A 21,457-nucleotide genomic window follows, 5' to 3' on the forward strand; every position below is an offset into this window, starting at 1 on the left:
ATCTGCAAGGGGTCACCGCAGATTGCTGTAACTCTGAGCTCTGAGAGGTTAGAGGTTGTAGTCCCTGAAGAAGAGACATTTCTACCAGAGTACAAAACAAGAATCCATAAGCTACAGCTATCACCAAGGTATTTATTTATTATTTATAAAAATATGGGCCCTGGCTGGTTTGGCTCAGTGGATAGAGCATCGGCCTGTGGACTGAAGGGTCCCAGGTTCGATTCCAGTCAAGGGCACATGCCCGGGTTGCAGGCTCGATCCCCAGTAGGAGGTGTGTAGGAGGCAACCAATCGATGATTCTCTCTTATCATTGATGTTTCTATCTCTCTTTCCCTCTCCCTTCCTCTCTGAAATCAGTAAAAATACATTTAAAAAAAATATGGAACGTTTCCCGTATTTGTGTGCCATCCTTGCGCAGGGGCCATGCTAATCTTCTCTGCATTGTTCCAATTTTAGTGTATGTGCTGCCGAAGGGAGCACTCACCAAGGTCCTTTAGATTCCTAAAGCAGACAAGAAAAGAGTTACCATTTTGGCAGAGATAACTAAATCTGGATGCCAGGTGGAGGTAGGGTTAACGTTACACAATGGGAGCAAGGAGGAATATGTCCGTCACCTAGGTAAGCCCCTGGGTACATTTCGGCACTTCCTAGCCAAATTCTGATGAAAAATGAACAAGTGCAGTGAATCTGAGCTCAGAAAGACATGTGACCAGGGACTAAGACTCCTCCAGGATGAGGGCCTGGGTCATATTGCCAAGGAAGCCACTGAAAACAACAGAAGAGAATCAGGAATGGGTAGTATAAGGGAGATAAATAACATTTACAGCAATAGGGGATAAAGTTTTTTCCATTTATCCTTTTCTAAGCTTCCCCCGGCGAGAGAGGCACACGAATTCCGAAGGAACTGTTCCTCACTACACATGAAGAAATAAAGCTGAGTAGCACAAGGAGTAGACATGGGAATGCCCTATCCAGATCTCTTGAAGAAAAGACTTATTGCCCCCACGACTGGGAGTGCTGTCAACAGCCCTTTCTGGGGTGGCAGCCAATATTCAATGACTGATCAAGATGTGGGTATAAAGACTGAACCATTTCAGCTTAATGTGGGACAACTCCAGCTGGGGAACTCTGTGTGGGCTTAGCTAAGGTTCTCCTTGGGCCCTCAATATTGCTTGGCTTCTCCTTCTGCCCAGTTCTACTCCTTTTCCTTCCCTTCCACAGGTATTGATCCCAACAGCACTAAACAAATACCCCTTCTGCTTCACTCTGCCTCAGAATCTGTTTCCAGCCTGAAACAACTCCCAATGGAGTAGGAGCATACATTTTTGACTGGGGTTCCAATAGATCTGTAGTTTGAGAAGATCAATAGGGATTATAAATATGTTTGAAAGGGAACAAGAATGAGCGTCGAATGAATGCTTAAAAGGTTTCTATACCAGTGTAGGTGGGATAATGATAGCTTTGATTAGGGTATTAGAGGTGGAGGTAGAGTGAAGTGGATGGAGTTAAAATAATTTTACAGTGTAAAAATCGATATAACTTGGTGTTAGGGGGTTGAGGCAGAAGGATTGATTTCTTTTTTTTTAAAAAATATATTTTATTGATTTTTTTACAGAGAGGAAGGGAGAGAGATAGAGAGTTAGAAACATCGATGAGAGAGAAACATCGATCAGCTGCCTCCTGCACATCTCCCACTGGGGACATGCCCGCAACCCAGGTACATGCCCTTGACCGGAATCGAACCTGGGACCCTTCAGTCCGCAGGCCGTCGCTCTATCCACTGAGCCAAACCGGTTTCGGCAGGATTGATTTCTTAGGGGTTTTTTTTTGTATATCTAATCAATGATGATGCCATTTGCCAACAGTAGGAGCAATGGAAGGGGTCAGGATTTAAGGTTAGGGGCAGAGGAGATGGATATCACAAGATCGGTTTGTAACTATTAAAGGTGAAGTGTCTTTGAGACATGAAAATAAAATATCAGGTAGCCAGTATAGATGGAAATTCAAGATATGGGTGTGGAAGAGATCATCCTTGAGGAGTGTATAGGATGTGATAAAAAACAACAACTACGTTTTGAAAAATTAAAGGCCAAGTGGAGAAGAATGAGCTTTCAAAGGTGGAGAAGGAATGGCCAGGCAGAGGGAGGAAATGTAGGAAATGTTCATCATGGCAGGCAAGGAAAGACCCTCTAACTGATAAACTGCTTCCTCTACCTTCAAAGCAAGGAAAAGCTGGTGTACTTAACCATTAAGAGATAACAGTAATAATTTATATAGTTTACATAGTTTCTAAGTAGCTCCCATACTGCATATTTTGTTTGCTTTCCTTTGCAGACCCTACCCCCAAAAGAGTACAGTTTAAGTTCCTGTGAGGAAAAAAGAGAGTGAATTATAAATCTGCCACATTTAGGACTAACAAATAAATACAACCTGTAGAAAAGCCTTCTGCATTACAAAGCCTTCATGTGTATAAGTCAGGTTATATAGAAACACAGTTCTTTTTAGCATTTTAAATTCATGTTATTACTATACTGCTTTTATAATATTAGCAAAGGATAAAATAACCAAGTAACCAAGTATGTATATAACAAATTATCACAAATACTAGTAACTAGAGACAATTTTCTTCATGATTTATATTGTAAAACGAATGACAGCATAAAAGCAGAGAAAAACTTAGCTAGCTCTTAGTTTCAAGAAGAATTTTCTGCAATGCCACTGTAAATAGTTAAACCTGGACATTGGCAGAAAAATTTAAATTATAAGACTATAATTATCAGCAACATAATTTATGAAAATCTTTTTTGAAAGTCAAATTACGAAGACTAAAATACATGAAAGTGAGAGTTAACCACATCTAACCACCCTTAAAGATAAACAGGCAAGGAATTATCAATCTTGTGGCTAAATATATTTTTTTCTGAAGCACTGATAAGACATTCAGTAAAATGTGAAGTGTTGCATAAGGTCAGGGTAGTAACATGAAAGCAGTCCTGGGAATCCTAAGAAAACAATGTGCAAGTTCTGAACATTTCCTTTTTTAAAAAAATTTGAACTGGTATTTAAAAAAATTTTTATTGCCCTGACCAGGGCAGCTCAGTTGGTTGGAGTGTCATCCAGTACACCAAAAGGACACATACCTAGGTTGTAGGTTCTACCCACATTCAGTCACGTCCATCTCTCTCTCCCTTTCTTTCTCTCTCTCTCCCTTCCTCTCTTTAAAACAAAACAAAAAAAAATTTTTAATTGAATTTATTGGGGTTGCATTGGTTAATAAAATTATATAAGTTTCAAGTTGAACTTATTTCTTCCTGACATATAAAACTAGACACTGATCTGAAGATTAACCCACTCTAGATTGGCTTTGGCCTTCTGAAACCCCCAAACCCATTTTCACTGCCAAAGGTCACTATCAAGGACTTCTTACTTGCCAACCAAATGGATAATGTTTAGACATTTAACTTCCATACTATTTGTTAAGGTTGAGCGCATACTTCTTCTCCTCCTCCTCCCTGCCTTCTTTTCCTTCTCCTTCTTCTCCTCCTTCCTCTTCCTCCTCCTCCTCTCTTCTTCTCCTCTCTTAAAAACTCACAAGCTTCTTATAAAATAAAATATAGGTAAACAAAAATGTAATTGTGTGGAGATGGATCATAACTAGATCTACTGTGGTGGCCAATTTTCTGAAACACAAGTGGTTGATTGGTGAAGAGTGAATTTGGCCCTAGCTGGTTTTGCTCAGTGAATAGAGCATTGGCCCAAGGACTGAAGAGTCCTGGGTTTGATTCCGGTCAAGGGCATGTGCCTCAATTTCAGGTTCCAAGGCCCTGGTTGGGGTGTATTAGGAGGCAACCAATCAATGTGTCTCTTTCAGCTGATGTTTCTCTCAGCTCTCCCTCTCCCTCCACTCTCTTTAAAAATCAATGGGAAAATATCCTTGGGCGAGGATTAACCAAAAAGGAAAAAAAAAAAAGAGTGAGTTCGGCTGTGGTGCCCAGTACCTTTATTTCAGAATGTCAGGGAAGTATGAAATGGAGGGAGACCATGTCTTTCTAATCTTGGTGTTCTGTCCAGGGCTCCACAACTGACTGCATCTACTCCTAATCTTCCCACTCACTGTGCACAATACCCACTGCCTTCTTTCTCTTCCCCAGTTTGCCTCTCTTCTCTTCTTAATCTATTTGCCTAACACAGACCAGCAGCATGAGTTTGACCTGAGGACTTGTTCAAAATGCAAATTCTCAGGCTCCACTCCACACCTACTGAATCAAAAATCAGGCGTAGGGACCAGCAATCTGTGTTTTTACTAACTCTCCAGTTACCGCAATGCATGCTAAGCTTGCAGAATCACGGGCCTATAGGGTACCATGATTGTTCTTTCTGATATGACTTTGAACCATTTTGGAAAAATTGGCCAATTTTTGACTTGATTTCATATTCAGGTGAATGTGTGAAATATTTTGTGTTATTCAAATTACTCTACATTTGCTTAAAGTAACTAGCACTGGATTCTTTAAACCAAAATCTAAGTATTTAAAAGAATAAGTTTATCTTAAGTTTATGTTTATTATATGTCTTCATTCTTTCAACCAATAAATATGGGCCTACAAAATGAAAACTTGTATATGGGCCCTACCATTGCAGTCACTCTGTTTTCAAAGGACTTATCAGCTAGGGCAGTGGTCGGCAAACTCTTTAGTAACAGAGCCAAATATCAACAGTACAGTGATTGAAATTTCTTTTGAGAGCCAAATTTTTTAAACTTAAACTATATAGGTAAGTACATTATTATTAACTTAATTAGGGTACTCCTAAGGCTTAGGAAGAGCCACACTCAAGGGGCCAAAGAGCCGCATTTGGCTCACGAGCTGCAGTTTGCCGGCCACGGAGCTAGGGGAACAAAGAGGCAGGCCCCACAAAAGCTAATGCAAATCAGTGTGTTTAACATGCCACACCAGCAGTGGAAAGAGGTATTATGGGAACATAGATGCGGAAGTGAATCCATTATAGCAATCAGAAAAGGCTTAATAAATGAGGGGTATTTATACTGGACTAGAAGGTGAATAGGCTAGTAAGATTCATTTCTTTTCTTTCACATCATTTCTCTCTTATATGCCATTAGTTAGTGGCTGTAATTTGAAGAAATATTATTATAGTTATAGACCGAACACTATTTTATTGTTTAAACACTATGAGTATACTGGAAAAAGCACAGGACTGAACATCATCAAGATTTACTCTTATCTATAGTATGTCACTATTTGGTGCAGTGATCTTGAGCAAATTACTTCACCTCTCTGGATCTTAGTTTCTTCATCTAGGAAAGAACTTGAACTCAGTGATCTCGAATGACCTTTATTTTTATTTCTTATTTATCTAAACCCTTTTGAACTCCATTTCTGATTTCAACTGGTTCAATTACTAAAATATTCATCAAGAAAAGGAATACTTTTTTGTGTGTAGAGCTATCTAGGCAAATAGCCTCTGTAAATACTTTGGCTACAGAGTAGGTTCCAGAAGCTAGTTGTATGAAGTTTACAGAACAGTGTTAGGCTTGAAATGTGCTCATGACAGACCACATTAGGAAAGCGTGTCTTTAAAATTACATTGCCTCATCTCTAATGAGAAGTGTTTCACAAGGCCACGGCAAGTGGTCCAAACCTTGGCTGACCAACTTTCTGATGCGTTGATAGAAAAGTCATTCCTCAAACTGCAAAACCTGCTCTGAAGCATACCCCAATTAAAACAATAACAACAAAACACATAAGGCCAGAATTGCATTCCACAATGGAGAGCTTCAGAGGTTTAAATTAAGTGGAAGAATTTCTGCTTTAGTTAGATAGACTTTAGAGGGAGATTAGACTCTGAAAACATGTCTAGAATATTTCAGACCAAATATAATTCTTAATGCACAGGAACACAATGAAAACTATTTACTATGGGTGTGAAAATTTGAACTTATCAAAAGTTGAGTAACTTTTTAAAAAATCCTCATCCAAGGATATGTTGGGTTTTTTTAAAATTTATCTTTATTGTTGAAAGTATTACAGATGTCCCCTTTGTTCTCCCTATTGGCCCCCTCCTTCCCACTCTCACCCCTCCTCCCCCGCCAGGATAAGTGAGAGAGAAACATTGATCAATTGCTTCCCGTAATCGAACCCACAATCTTTTGGTGTATGGGATGATGCTCCAACCTACTGATCTTATTCTTTAAAGAATGAAAAGTTATATGAAAAGGGGCATTATCTTTTTTATTCTAAAACAGGCTGTAGATCATCACCACTGTCTAGTCTGGCTCCTCCTGGTACATGGAGATCAAGCTGTGAACTACAGGAAAAGGAATTTAGCAGAGGCCTTTGGAATGTACCATCTTACTGGCCAAGTATCTGTACCTAATTGACTTTCCTCACCCTTTTATTTTTATTTATTTATTTATATATTTTTCTTTTCACACTTGAAGCTAGAATTACTATCAAACTCCACTCATTGGGCCAGAGACTCTTATGGTGTTTGCCAAGTCTTGCCTCTCATGTAGCACATTACCTACACTTACGAGTCAATGGGCCACCAGTGGTTTCCTCACCCTTTTAAAAGGGCATCTCTAATTCATGGCCCCAAGTGCCTGCCTAAACTTCAGTCAAATGTTGCAGCAAGATCCAAGCTAAGTGGATTTCACTAAAGGCAGGCATAGAGTTATAGACCAGAAGGTTTAGTAACTTGGACTGAATTTAATGCAAGTACCATTATTAAAAAGTGATCTTTGCTAAATCTCTGGTAGGTCTTTGTTGGTCTCAATTGTTCTTTTTTTTTCTAACCAGTCTTCTATTACTAGGGTCAAAGGAAAATGAATACAGGTAAAGTGAAGCAAGCAGGACCAACTTCACTGAGGTTTGAGCATGCAATTCTAGAGCAATAACATCTAACAGAAATATTATGTGAGCCATATGTATAATTAAAATTTTCTAGTAGTGTGATTAAAAAACACAGGAATAATTAGTGTGATAATACATTTTACCTAGATCAATACACTTGAAATATAATCATTTCAACTTGTAATCAATATAAAAATAATTGTGAAATTTACACTCGTTTTTTCTGACTAAGTCTTCAAATTCCAGTATGTATTGCACACTTATAGCCCATCTATTTGGACTAGGTACATTTCTCGTACTTGGTATATAGTTCCACATGTCACCTTAATGCTGCTGCATTAGTCTGTAATACCCTTAATATCTAAGTTTTATAGACTCAACATTATGGGAACTATGATTTTCCCTTTTCATTTTTTTTCTTTCACAACAGCTCTTCCTTTGGCTTTTAATTTCTATTTTTGGAATATAACTTAGAATATTTATGATAGGAGATATCAAGCCAAGGCACTAAATGTCTTATGAAACTAAGAAATGTCAATCTCTGCACTTAAAGGAATTAGGAGGTTTGGATTTAGGTAATAAAGTGCTTTTCATAAAATTAGTCATAGATAAAAGGAGGAGAGATCAATCTGAACTTCAAAGGATATTAAAGCTAGGCAGATTCAAAGGCTAAGATGTGGATCTTTTCCTTTTGACCTTGTTATTAAACTGAGTTGTCTGTTGCAAACTCTATAATCTTGAGTTGTATTTATAAAAAAGCGTTTCATCTTCTTTGTTTTTTCCTCTTTTCACAGTGAGGCTTGTTCATTTCTGTGCTGAATAGAGAGAAAATCACTGATTTTCCTATATTTCTGACACTGGTGAACTTTTACATGTAGGCTTGAGAATTAGGAAAGTTTTGCCTTTTTCCTTTTTTACAACAAACTACCACTGCAAAGATCTAAATAGGGGGGAGAAAAAAGGATGACCTGACTCAAAATATCACAATGCTGTAACTACTGAGATTCATGTACTAGAATACATGTTCCTTTCCAATGGACAAGTTATATTTACCAATATAGATCATATACTAGACCACAAAATAGGTTTCAATAAATTTAAAAGGATTCAAGTAATAGAAAGCGTGTTTTCAGACCACAATAGAATCAAATCAGCATGATTTCACAAAGAAACCCCTGAAAGATTCACAAAGATGTTTACTATATAATCCAATTCTAAATAACCTGAAGCTTCAAGAAGAAATAAAAGAGAATGAGATAGAATTTTGAAATAAATGAAAATAAAAATATATCTTATAAAAAAATCTGTTAGCTACTGCTGGTAGTATGTAGTGGGAAAAGAACAGTCTCAAATCAATCACCTCAGTTCCTACCTTAAAAAAATGGAAAAAGAGTCAATTATACATGAAGTAGAAGAAAGGAAATATTAGATCAGAATTCAATAATAGAACACAAAAGCAATTGAGAAATCTATGAAACCAATAATTGATTTGTTGAGAAATTCCATAAAATAGACAAATCTCTAGATAGACTAACCAGAGGGAAAAAGAGTAGACAACATATGATTGCTATGAGAAATGAGATTATTACAGATTCTATAGCTATTAAAGGACAATAAGGAAGTATTAGAATATTTTTGCTTATAAACTGAACAACTTTGATAACACAGACAAATTCCTTCTAAGCACAATCTGCCAAAGCTCTTAAAAAAAAAAGTAACCTGAATAAAACTACATCTATGAAATAATTAAACTTATAGTTACAAACCTTCCCATAAGAAAAAACCCAGGGCTGCATAGCTTAATTGGTGAATTCTACCAAATATGTAAGGAAGAAATAATTGCAATTCCAAACAAACTCTACCAGAAAGTTGAATAGAAGATACATTTGCCAACTCATTTTATGAGGCTAACAATACCCTGCTTCCAAACCAGAGAAAAACATTGAAAGAAAACTATGGATTAATTTCCTCATAAACATAGATGGTAAAATTCTAAACACAGTTTTAGCAAATAAAATTCAAGAATATATTTTAAAAGTTAATGCATCATGACCAAGTAGAATGGAAAGCTGGTTTACATTAGAAAAATCACCTAATTCATCATGTTAAAAAACTAAAAAAAGAAAAGAACATATGACCACCTTAACAGACGCAGAAAAAAGCATTTTGCATAACCCAATACCCACTCTTGCATTTAATTTATGTGTTAATTTGGGGAGAATGACTATTTTATTACATTAAGTTTCCTGTCCAATAACTGGTCCATTTTTCCATTATTTGTGTTATCATTCTTACCTAAAACTCTCAGTACCTTAGGTATCAAAAGATATTTCCTGAAACAGACAGTATCTATGAACAACCTAGGCTCTAGCAAATATATAAGTGTTGTAAACATTGGCAAAGAACAGATAAAACTATCTTTTGGGGGACTGGTACTATTTATTGTATGCCTAGAAACCCAAGACACTTTTAATAGAAACTAAAGTTTCTAACAGTATTTGGTAAAATGGAGAGAGATGCAATATACAAAGTCAATAGCTTTGAATTGTTCTGGCAAAAAGTAACTAGAAATGGAAGTGGGAAAAGTGATCCATTCATAATAGCAATGCAAACTATAAAGTACTAGGAAATACATTTAACAAAGCAAAACACTTTTAAGAACAGTTTAGAGCAGTGGTTCTCAACCTTCTGGCCCTTTAAATACAGTTCCTCATGTTGTGACCCCAACCATAAAATTATTTTCATTGCTACTTCATAACTAATTTTGCTACTGTTATGAATTGTAATGTAAATATCTGATATGCTGGATGGTCTTAGGCGACCCCTGTGAAAGGGTCGTTCGACCGCCAAAGGCGTCGCGACCCACAGGTTGAGAACCGCTGGTTTAGAGGCTTATTGAACTTAGTTGGAGGTCATTTGTTTCAGTATTAGATTGTGCTGCATTATGGTATAATCTTAATTTAAATCACTGGTTGCAGTGATTTAAACCAAGTACTATGTTTACAGCAAGCAAAGTGCACAGGAAATGTAGGTGGTTTGAGCAGCTGTGCAGTACTGAACAGAGGCACACAATCCATTAGTAAATAAGCAATTGCAGTTACTTAAAAATGAAATAAAGTATTACTTTTCTTCAATTTAGGTGATTTTTTTTATTTTTTTAAATTTTGTTTTATTGCTTAAAGTATTACAAAGAGTATTACATATGTCTCCTTTCCCCCTCCCCCCCTTGACATTCCCCTGGCCTCCCCTACCCGCCAGTGTCTTGTGTCCATTGGCATGCATACAAGTCCTTTGGTTGATCTCTTACCCCCCTCACCCCCAATCCTCCCCGGGCTTCCCACTGTAGTTTGACAATCTGTTCAATGCTGCTCTGCCTCTGTATCTATTTTTGTTCATCAGTTTATAATGGTCTTTATCATCCATAAATGAGTGAGATCATGTGGTATTTTTCTTTCATTGACTGGCTTATTTCACTTAGCATAATGCTTTCCAGTTCTGTTAGTCAGGTGTAAGGACATAAATACACATTAAGTTGGCTCTACCTACTTAGTAAGCGAAGCTGTTAGGTATTTATGTTGGCCCAGGGAGCACCAAGAAATAATTGCTGAGAACTGAAGACTCCGAACTCAGAGACTTTAAGAACTTCTCAAACCTTTAGCTTCAGAAGTTAAACATAAGAAAGTAAAAAATAAAAAACTAGGCAAAAGTAAATAATAAAATAGCAGAAATCAACCAGTAACTGAAGATTCAAAGGCAAAGGGTTTGTAGAGTAATAAAACTGGCAAAACCGGTTTTAAAAAATCTTCTTAAAAAAGAACAAATCAACAATAGACAAATGCCTAGGAAAAAATTACCAAGTTCATGAAAAATGAAAAATCTGAATAGTCTATAATCAGATATTTGAAATATGCTACAAGGAAACACTAAGTTCAGATGGCTTCACTAGTGAGTTCTAAGGATCACACTAGTTCATCTAACATGCATCTTTCAGAGAAGAGATGCAGAGAATACGCCCTACTTCATTTCCTGACACTAAGCATAACCCTGCTCCCATACCAGTCAAGAACAATATGAGAAATTATAGGCTAATCTCAATCAAGGAAACAATCATGGGAAAAATTCCTAACACATCAAGTTCAACAACCCATGGAAACAACTGATAGTCACCGAAAAAACATTTCATAAAATTCAACACCTTTCAATATTAAAACTTCAACACTTTTTGTATTAGTTTCAGGTGTACAACACAGCAGACAGACATTCATATAGGTTACAAAGTGTTCCCTCCGATAATTCAAGTGTCCACCTGGTAGTTATTAAAATTTGGTTAACTATATTCCCTATGCTTTACTTTACACCCCATGCCTATTTTGCAACTACCAATTAATAGGAAGAGGATATTTTAACCTGATATAGGACATCTATAAAAATATTTTAGAAAATATGAAGTTCAAATATTAAACCTTAAAAGAAGGACATTATCACTTTTATTTAATGTTATATTACAAATCCTTGACAGACAATAAAAAATATATATTAAATCCTTGAAAGACAAATCCTTAACAGACAATAAAAAATATAAAAAAAGATAAAGTTTGGAAAATAAGATAAAAAGCATAACTATTACTGGATGATATGACTATCAACATAAAGAACTAAAAAGAATATGTAGATATGTCATTAGAATGAAGAAAGTTTGCAACATTAATAAGTTTACTATCTTTCTATATGTCAAAAAAAAGCAATGAGACTATATTGACTCTCTCTTTTTAAAAAAATATATTTTATTGATTTTTTACAGAGAGGAAGGGAGAGGGATAGAGAGTTAGAAACATCGATGAGAGAGAAACATCGGTCAGCTGCCTCCTGCACAACCCCCACCAGGGATATGCCCACAACCAAGGTACATGCCCTTGACTAGAATCGAACCCGGGACCCTTCAGTCTGCAGGCCGACGCCCTATCCACTGAGCCAAACCAGTCAGGGCTATTGGCTCTCTTTTATAAGAATAACATTTACAGTAACAATAGTAACAACAAAAAATAGGGTAGCCAGAAATAGATCTAAGAAAAAATACACTAGTATATGACCTGCATGGAGAAAATAATATTGTTACAAAAGACATTAAAGGCTTATATATATTAAGAAATACACCATGTTTACAGATAGGAAGATCTGCAAAAATGTCACTTTTCCCCTTAGTCTGTGGAGTCAACATAATCTACACTAATAAAAGAGAAATATGCAATTTGGTGTTACTTCGCTACTCTCACCAGCCAATCGGATGAGTATGCAAATTAACCCAACAAAGATGGCGGTTAATTTGCAAACATAGGCGCCCAGCGGTCTGGGTCCTGGGAACATCATCAGCACCTAGGTCACTCCGAGGTAGTCCCTGTGTGGGCCCTGAGCAACATAGGAAGGGCCTGAGCCAGGGGGCTCCTGGGCAGGGGCAGAGCCGGCCATCGGAGCTGCAGGGGGCCCCTGCCCAAGCCTAAAGCCTGGGCCAGAGGCATCAGGCCTGGACAGGAGGCGAAGCCAGTGATCAGAGGGGTCTGGGAGTCCCCTGTCCAGGCCTGATGCCTGGGCCAGAGGCGTCAGGCCTGGGCAGGGTGCGGAGCCAGCGATCGGAGGGGCCTGGGCCAGAGGCGTCAGGCCTGGGCGGGGGGCGGAGCTGGTGATTGGAGGGGCCTGGGCAGGGGGTGAAGCCGGCAATCGGAAGGAGATGGGAGCCCCCTGCCCAGGCCTGATGCCTCACCCAGAGACGTCAGGCCTGGGCGGGGGGCGGAGCCGGTGATCAGAGGGAGATGAGGGGTCTCCTGCCCAGGCCTGACCCCTCGGCCAGAGGGGTCAGGCCTAGGCGAGGGGCCGATCTGGCTATCGGAGGGTGATGGGGGTTGACGCCTCTGGCTGAGGCGTCAGGCCTGGGCGGGGGGGCGAGGGGGGGTGGAGCCGGTGATAGGTGTGAACTACAGAGGAAACACCTTTTCTGACCGCTCACTGGCTAAGCTCCCTGTATGCCACTGGTAATATTCTTAGTAACTTGGGTAATAAGAATCCAAAAAGGTGATCTAGGGTTTTTCACCACACTCCTGGTGAAAAAAACGGCGAAGGCCCGCTGCTGGAGGGCTAAGAAATGTTATATCTTGCCCTAGCCAGTTTGGCTCAGTAGATAATGCCTCGGCCTGCCGACCACAGGGTCTGGGTTCAATTCTGACCAAGGGCATGTACCTAGGTTGCAGGCTCCTCCCTGGCCGGGGCCCAGATCAGGGCTCATGCAGGAGGCAACCAATCAAAGTGTTCCTCTCACTTTGATGTTTCTCTCTGTCTTTCCCTTTCTCTTCCACATTCTCTAAAAATCAATGGAAACATATCCTCAGGTGAGGATAAAAAAAAAATAATAAAGAAATGTCATATCCTATGAAAGACACATCTTGAAAATGCCTAAAGAAAGCTGTCATTTTTTCATGGTGAAGGGACTGGAGTCCGTGTTGATGAAAAAACCTTGGTAGCTATGGTGACTGGCAGTGGCTGCAGCAGTGGGGTGATGGGGCTGGTGCCTTCCCCTTATCAGCCCAGTCACCTCCCACAAAGGGAGGCCAGACTGTGGTCTAGGCCTGCTCCCCAAGGGGAGCAGGGAGCGGGCCTAAGCCACCAGTAGGACATCCCCTAAGGGCTCCCAGTATGTGAGAGGGGGCAGGCTGGGCTGAGGGACCCCCCATGAATTTCGTGCACTGGGCCACTAGTTTTATTCATGCTCATGGAATTCAAAAAGGTGATTCTAAAATTATATAGAAAAGCAAATATTTCCTAGGAGATATATATAGCATGGAGACTGGTCTTGCAGGTATTAAGAGTTATTATAAAACTTTAAGACTATGTGATGCTTTTGTGAAAACAGGCAAACAGATGAACAGAACAGAAATCCTGACAGACCCACATATTTACAGAAATGTGATATATGAAAAGGGGGCCATGACAAAACACTAGAGAAAGGTTATGTTATTAAATAAATTGTTTTGGTGGGCAAATGGTTATACATTTAGAAAAAAATTAACTGGATCTCTAACTCATACAATCCACACAAATCAATTTCAGATAGGTCAAGCATCCTATCTAATAATAGACAAACATGGTAATTAACCATACCTCCGCTACGCTTCCCATTGGCTAATCAGGGTGATATGCAAATTAACTGCCAACCAAGATGGCAGCCAGCAGCCACACAGCTGAAGCGAACATGAGGCTTGGTTGCCCTGGCGATGGAGGAAGCCAAGGTTCCCCGCCTGCCGGCAGCCCAGCTTTGAGCTCCGGAAGCAACAATGTTGCAATTATAGAAGCTAAACAAACCCCAGATACCTGCTTTTAGCCAGCCGGCCTCAGAGCTGGAGCCGCAACAAAGTTTCAATTACAGAAGGTAAATAAATCCCAGAATAAAAAAAAAATAGAAAAAAAGTAGAGACTGGGAGCTTCAGTTGCAGGCTTGGCCTGCCTGAAAATAGTCTTCAGCCCCTCATCCAGACTGGCCAGGCCCCCAGTGGGGACACCCACCCTGAAGGGGGTGCGGGCAGCCTGAAAACAGCCCTCAGCCCCTCATCCAGGCTGGCCAGGCACCCCAGTGGGGACCCCCACCCTGAAGGGGGTGTGACCAGCTGCAAACAGCCATCAGCCCCTCACCCAGGCTGGCCAGGCACCCAAGCGGGCCCCCACCCTGATCCGGATCACCCTTCAGGGCAAACCACCCGGCCCCCACCCATGCACCAGGCCTTTATCCTATATAGTAAAAGGGTAATATGCAAACTGACCCTAACAGCAGAAAGACTGGTCACTATGACATACACTGACCACCAGGGGGCAGACGCTCAATGCAGGAGCTGCCCTCTGGTGGTCAGGGTGCTTTCACATGGGGAGCTCTGCTCAGCCACAAGCCAGGCAGATGGCTGCCAGTACAGCGGTGGTGGTGGGAGCCTCTCCTGCCTCCTCAGCAGCGCTAAGGATGTCCGACTGCAGTTTAGGCCTGCTCCCCGCTGGCAAGTGGACATCCCCCGAGGGCTGCCAGGCTGCCAGAGGGATGCCCGATTGCCATCTTAGGCCCAATCCCCCAGGGAGCGGGCCTAAGCCAGCAGGTGGTCATCCCCTGAAGGGTCCCAGACTATGAGAGGGCACAGGCCGGGCTGAGGGACCTCCCCTGCCAATGCAAAAATTTTTGTGCACCGGGCCTCTAGTTTAAATATAAAAGGAAAATTATTAAGCATTTAAAGAGAATATGGGAATATATTTTGGACCTCATGGTAAGGAAGGATTTCTTAACATAAGACATAAATAAAGTACAAACCATACAGGAAAGGACCAATGAAATTGATTGACTACATTAAAATTACAAACTTACATTTATCAAAAGATATCATAAAGACAAGGAAAAGACAACCAAAACCTAGAGATACCTGAAACATAAAATAATTGGTGTTCAAAACATATTAAGTACTTTATAAATCAATGAGAAAAAAACAATGCAAAAGAAAAAAGGGCAAAGTAACAAATAGCATTTCCTTACATAGAAAAAATGCAAAGCCAATAAACAAGAAAAAATGTTCCATTTTATTAGTTATGAGGGAAATGCAAATTATAACTATGATATACCCTTTTACAATCACTAAAATGGCAGAATTAAAAAATTAAGACTTTTTAATAGCAAAAGTCGGCAAGGATGTGAATAGGAACTCTCACACATTGCTATTAAGACTGAATTTGTAAAGCTATTTTAGAACATGTCATAATCTATTAAACTGAAGTTGCACAAACTCTATGACTGAAGTATGACAAAATAAAAACAATGTGTACACGGTGAAGCTTGTTGACTGTGAGGTTCATTATAGCTTGACCTAGTTGAGCTATTCTGTTGAGAAACTCCTAATTTAGGATCTTTAGTAAAATCCTTTTCTTTTTGGCTAGCCCCAATTCTCAGAGAATTGTCTTCCGATGTCTTGCCTTGAGGGCTGGCTTCCAGAGTTCTGGGAGCTGAAGGGAATGTGGACTGGTATTCTCAATATTTGGCATTCACTTACCCCCCTTGCTTGTAACAAAAAGAATTTCCCTCAGCCAGACCTAGTGTCTCCCAGGCTAGTGATGTCCTCTCTCCTAAGAATAAATACACAAACAAACCTCTAATCTTCTGCTAGGGTGAAGGAGAGGCAGCTGGGAGTTTACACAGAACCAGAAAAGGATTGGGGAGGGGAATGCAACTGTATCTTAAGGAAACTTTCAACCAAGCCTCTTTTTAATGTTTTGGCCCCACCATAACCTCCTGCTTTCAGAGATAACTTGTCCCTAATTACTGAGCCTTTTGCAGTTCTGCAAATTGGGTTGCTTCAAGAGTTTTACAACTGTTAAGAAAAAACTTTTTTGGGTCTGCTGAGTCACTCATCCATCAGCTTTCTAGTTTCCAAAATGTTGTTCTTGTCTTCTGTTTTGCCTGTGGGTTTATGTATTTTTAAAAATCCTTTACTTTAGTTTAAGTGGAGTGCTGGGTGGTGGCTGAGGTTAAATATACATATTTAATCTTTTCACTTTAACCAGAAGTGATCCTGTTTACTTCTCTCATCTCCCACCACCTTTCTACAATATACACAATAGAAATACTTCCCAATTTTAAAAAATACAGGCCTTCCACATACTTCTTTTTTTCTATTGGCAACTTCCTCTATCTAGAATACTCTCCCTCCCAATCCTGGTTGGACAAATGCCTTCTGTGACCATCTCGTTCTAAGTCCAGCAACCTTACAATACATTCACAGTACTTTTCCACACACCTCTGAGTGAACCTCCCACTATATTATAAAGACTGGTTTACCTGTGAATTTCTCCTTCTAGACATAAACTTCTTAAGAACCAGGATAATATCTTAATCATCTCAGTATGTCCAGTACTTAGTACCTAGTACAGAGACTAGTACATGGTAGAAATCAGTTGATGTTTGGGGGAAGAATAGAGAGAAAAGCAGTAAAATATATGCCCTCACTATTAAAGATGCATTCAATATAATTTTGATGTGTAGTCTATTCTGGGCTGCTATAACAAAATGCCACTGGATGTTTTAGAAACAATAGAAATTTACTTCTCACAGTTCTAGAGGTTGGAAGTCCAAGACCAGGATGCCAGCATGGTTGGTGAAGGCCCTCTTTGAGGCTGTAGACTTCTCACTGTACCCTTACTTACCAATGTCATGGTTGAAAGGGTAGGGAGCTCAGCTGGCTCTCTTTCATAAGAACATTAATCTCATTCGGGAGGTTCTGCCTTCAGGACGCAATCACCTCCCCACAGCCCCACCTCCTAATACCATCACCTTGGGGGTTAGGTTCTAATTTATGAATCTGGAAGGGCATATTCAGACCACAGCACCAAAAAAGCCCAAATCTGCTACCTCATACAGACAAGCTGGTCATCAGCAGTACTTAATGTCCTTAAAAACGTCTAGATGAAGTCAATCTGATGTGAAAGGTTTGGGATTCTAGAAAAGATGCCCTTAATCTCATACTTTAAAACCTCTCTCTGGCCGAAACCGGTTTGGCTCAGTGGATAGAGCATCGGCTTGCGGACTGAAAGGTCCCGGGTTCGATTCCGGTCAAGGACATGTACCTGGGTTGCGGGCACATCCCCAGTAGGAGGTGTGCAGGAGGCAGCTGATCGATGTTTCTCTCTCATCGATGTTTCTAACTCTCTATCTCGCTCCCTTCCTCTCTGTAAAAAATCAATAAAATATATTAAAAACAAAACAAAACAAAAAAAAACCTCTCTCTGGCTTCCTATATTATTCAGAGTCCTTAGCCTAAGAAGCTCAATGTAGGAATTTATCTAGCAACCAATGAATTGTGCAAATGTCGGCGAGGGAATATTCAGCTTTGACAAAGCCTGACGCTTGGCTTTAGAGCCTCTTTAAGAAAGCAGGTACCTGGTTACTTTAGAGCAGCGGTTCTCAACCTGTGGGTCGCGACCCCTTTGGGGGTCGAATGACCCTTTCACAGGGGTTACCTAAGACCATCGGAAAACACATATATAATTACTTATATAATAAACACATATATTGCTTTTGTGATTAATCACTATGCTTTAATTATGTTCAAATTGTAATAATGAAATTGGGGGTCACCACAACATGAGGAACTGTATTAAAGGGTCAGGCATTAGGAAGGTTGAGAACCACTGCTTTAGAGAGACCAACCACATTCAGCTGACATCACACAAGATCACTGTGTAGTAGCTTACTTTTTTTTACTTTCTTATAAAACCTTTTCAGTGAATTTAAAGTCACTGACTGACATTCTGGCACAAGTTCCTTATCTTGTCACAGCACTTTGAATGGTATTGTGTTGGATTATCTTGTTGTACCCTCCATCTACCTTAACTTCTCTTCCATAGTTTCCATCCACTTGTCTCAATTTGCTCCACCATGTGTAACTGCTTTAGGCGTGTATTCCCATTCACTATATAACCTTTTCACGGTGTCTAGTCTGATGTTTCACCTATCCCTTGAGTTTTTTGTAATTATGTATTTTATTTCTTTGTTTACTTATTTTATGCTCAAAATTTCAAACATATATCAAACTTGAAAGAAGTTTACATGGAACACCTCCTGTATACTTACTATTTAGACTGTGTCCCTGACATTTTACTATGCTTGGTTTATAATTTATCTATCCATATATTTATCCACTAATCCATCTTTAGTGTTTTTCAAAGTAAATTGCAGACATCAATTATACTTGCCCCTAAGTATATGCCTTAGCATGTATATTATTAGAGTTCAATATTTGTTTAGAAGTTTTACTTTTGCTGCACAATTATATACACCACATTATAGAAATCTTAAGTGTGCACTGAGTGGCCATATTATTATGACCACCCCATCAGTACAATGAAGTGAATTAGTTATGCAAATAATAATAATAATAAAACCTTGAGATTATTTGCTTAGGAAGTTTTCAATATTCAGTATTTTTGGAAGTGTCAATGAAGTACTGATGGGGTGGTCATAATAATCTGGCCACTCGGTGTATATTCACTGAGTTTTGACAAATGTCATAATATTTATAAGGTTTATCCAAATGGTTGCATGTATCATTAGTTTGTTTATGTTTATTGCCTAATAGCATTACACTGTCTAAATATCTACATGATAGTTAAAAATAATCTATTCTCTGATTGATGGCCTCTGGGCTGTTTCCAGTTTTAGGCTATTATGAATAAAGCTCCTATACATATTTTTATATAAATCTTTTTGAAGATGTTTTCATTTCTTTTTTATAAGATCCAGGAGTGAAGCTATTAGCTCACAGGATAGTCTATGCTTAGTTTTGTAAGAAGTTCTTACACTTTTCTCTGAAGTGATTGTACCAGTTTACATTCTCAACAATAAAGTGTAAGAATTCCAGTTATTTTGCCACCAAGCCAAAATTTGTCAGTCTTTCTAATTTTAGCAGGTCCACTTACATGCTGATTTTTTTTCAATTGAAAAACACCAGTACTGTTTTCAATCTGTGACTGGGAGTCCACAGATGCAGAGGACTGACTGCATGCAGAGGGGATCCCGAGGGCAGGGAAAGGGTCAGCTTTCTAACCCCTGCATTGTTCAAGGGTCAACTGTAGTACCTCATAATGGTTTTATCTTTTTAAAATATATTTTTCTTGATTTCAGTGAGGAAGGGAGAGGGAGAGAGAAAGAAACATCAATGATGAGAGAGAATCATTGATCAGCTGCCTCTTGCACACCCCCTATTGGAGATCGAGCCCACAACCTGGGCATGTGTCCTTGACTGGAACTGAACCTGGGGCCTTTCAGTCCACAGGCTGATGCTCTATCCACTGAGTCAAATCAGCTAGGGCTCATAATGGTTTTAATTTGCATTTCTCATTTTTATTGACTATCATATATCTGCTTTGTGATGGATCTGTTCAAATTGTCCATTTTAAAAAATTGGTTTGGCTTCTTGAATTGTAAAGTTCTCTGTATAAATGTGACACCAGTTCTTTGCCACATACATATTTTAGAAATATTTTTTCCAGTCTTACACATTAATTTTTTAATAGTGTCTTCTGATAAGCATAAGTTTAAATTTTGATGAAGTATAATGATCAATTTTTTCTTTTTTGATTACCATTTTCTGTGACCTAAGAAATTGTTGCCCATTCCCAAGTCATGAAACTATTTTCTACAAGTTTCACGATTTTATTTATCTCCTTATTTAAATTTATTGGGGTGACATTGGTCAACATGAACATATAGGTTTTCGGTATGGGTTCCTTTGTTACAAGAGTTGTATATCGATGGGGTTCCTAATATATGGTGATAGGAGAGGATTTGACTTTGGGTGGTAGGCACACGGTTTATATTTTATATTTAAGTCTACACTCTACCTCAAATGAATTCTTATGTTTGATATGAGGTAGAGATTGAGATTTACTTTTTTTCTATATGGACAGCCAGTTATTTCAGCACTATTTGTGGGAAAAAAACTTCCTCCCCTATTTGATTGCTTTGGTGTCTTTGTCAAAAATCCCCAAAATGTGGGTCCATTTCTGGGTGCTCTTTCCCACTGATCTATATGTTGATGCTATGACAGTACCATACCGTCTTGAATACAGCAGGTTTGTAAACCAGTCCTTTAAAAATTTATCTTGACATTGAAAGAACCTGAAAAACATAATAGCCCCTTGGCAGTACTCATGCTCCATTTCGTTTTCCCTTGAGAACAGGAAAGACAGAACAACTTCAAGATCACGAAAAGCAAAAATTACTAAAGTTTTTGAATCACTACCTAAAATCAGTTTATTTAAAGTTTCTTTTTAAAACAACAACACAGATGTTTGGCCTCTCTGCCTTGAAACTATGTTTTTGTAAAAAATGTTCAGAATGTCATGTTAAATCCCCAGAAGTAATGTTGTGGCAACAGGAACACAAATACTAATAAATCCCAAATTGGTAATAAATAACCCATTGAAATGAGAATACCACATGTGAGCCTATTTATAACTCAGAAGAGCCTTTCTATAATGTTAAACAACCCCTGTCCTGGGATGAAGATGGGATCTAGTTTTACGTATTTATGAAATACTGATATATTAAGTGCCCATCAGTCCAGATGTATTTGAGGGAAGCAAAAAAAATCCATATCTTATTTTTTTTTTTTTAGGCGGATACGTATTCAAAGAAAAACATTTGTAGCCCAAGGTAAATGGCTATTTTACAAGTGAGTTACTAACTAGTATATGCTAAAATTAAGTTTAGAGAAAGCCTTAAAACTTGGTTCTTCAGTTAATAAACAACACAGAAAGTACTAATGGGAGAAAGCTCCCTAACACAATTTTTGTAGTTTTATCACCAATTAGTATAGGGAATCAGGAAATCACCTAACTTTAGGGCTTCTAGAGACCTTGACCCCATCATATTCCTTTGTTCTCTGTAACAACAGTACCAAAGTAACAGTAACAAAGTAACAAGAGACATGTGGCTTTTTTAGGGCACATTTATTGTGTTGTGCTCTTCTCATAAGGGTGCTTGATAATTTCCTTCCTACAAAAATTAGAATCTTTAA

At 38.9% G+C, this 21,457-nt stretch overlaps 1 protein-coding gene and 2 non-coding genes across 8 annotated transcripts in view; all 3 read right to left on the reverse strand.

The window, feature by feature from the left end:
- The window catches only part of SBF2 (SET binding factor 2), a 382,686-nt gene that overhangs the window by 121,167 nt on the left and 240,062 nt on the right, over window positions 1–21,457 (reverse strand). The gene's annotated exons all lie outside the window — the stretch shown is intronic.
- Window positions 374–480, reverse strand: LOC132242506 (U6 spliceosomal RNA). Its single transcript, XR_009454670.1, has one exon. It is a non-coding gene; the product is annotated as a U6 spliceosomal RNA (small nuclear RNA).
- Window positions 6,450–6,597, reverse strand: LOC132242404 (small nucleolar RNA SNORA62/SNORA6 family). The gene has a single exon (XR_009454601.1). It is a non-coding gene; the product is annotated as a small nucleolar RNA SNORA62/SNORA6 family (small nucleolar RNA).

Source organism: Myotis daubentonii, chromosome 9, assembly GCF_963259705.1.
Source record: "Myotis daubentonii chromosome 9, mMyoDau2.1, whole genome shotgun sequence".
NCBI classification, from domain to species: domain Eukaryota; kingdom Metazoa; phylum Chordata; class Mammalia; order Chiroptera; family Vespertilionidae; genus Myotis; species Myotis daubentonii.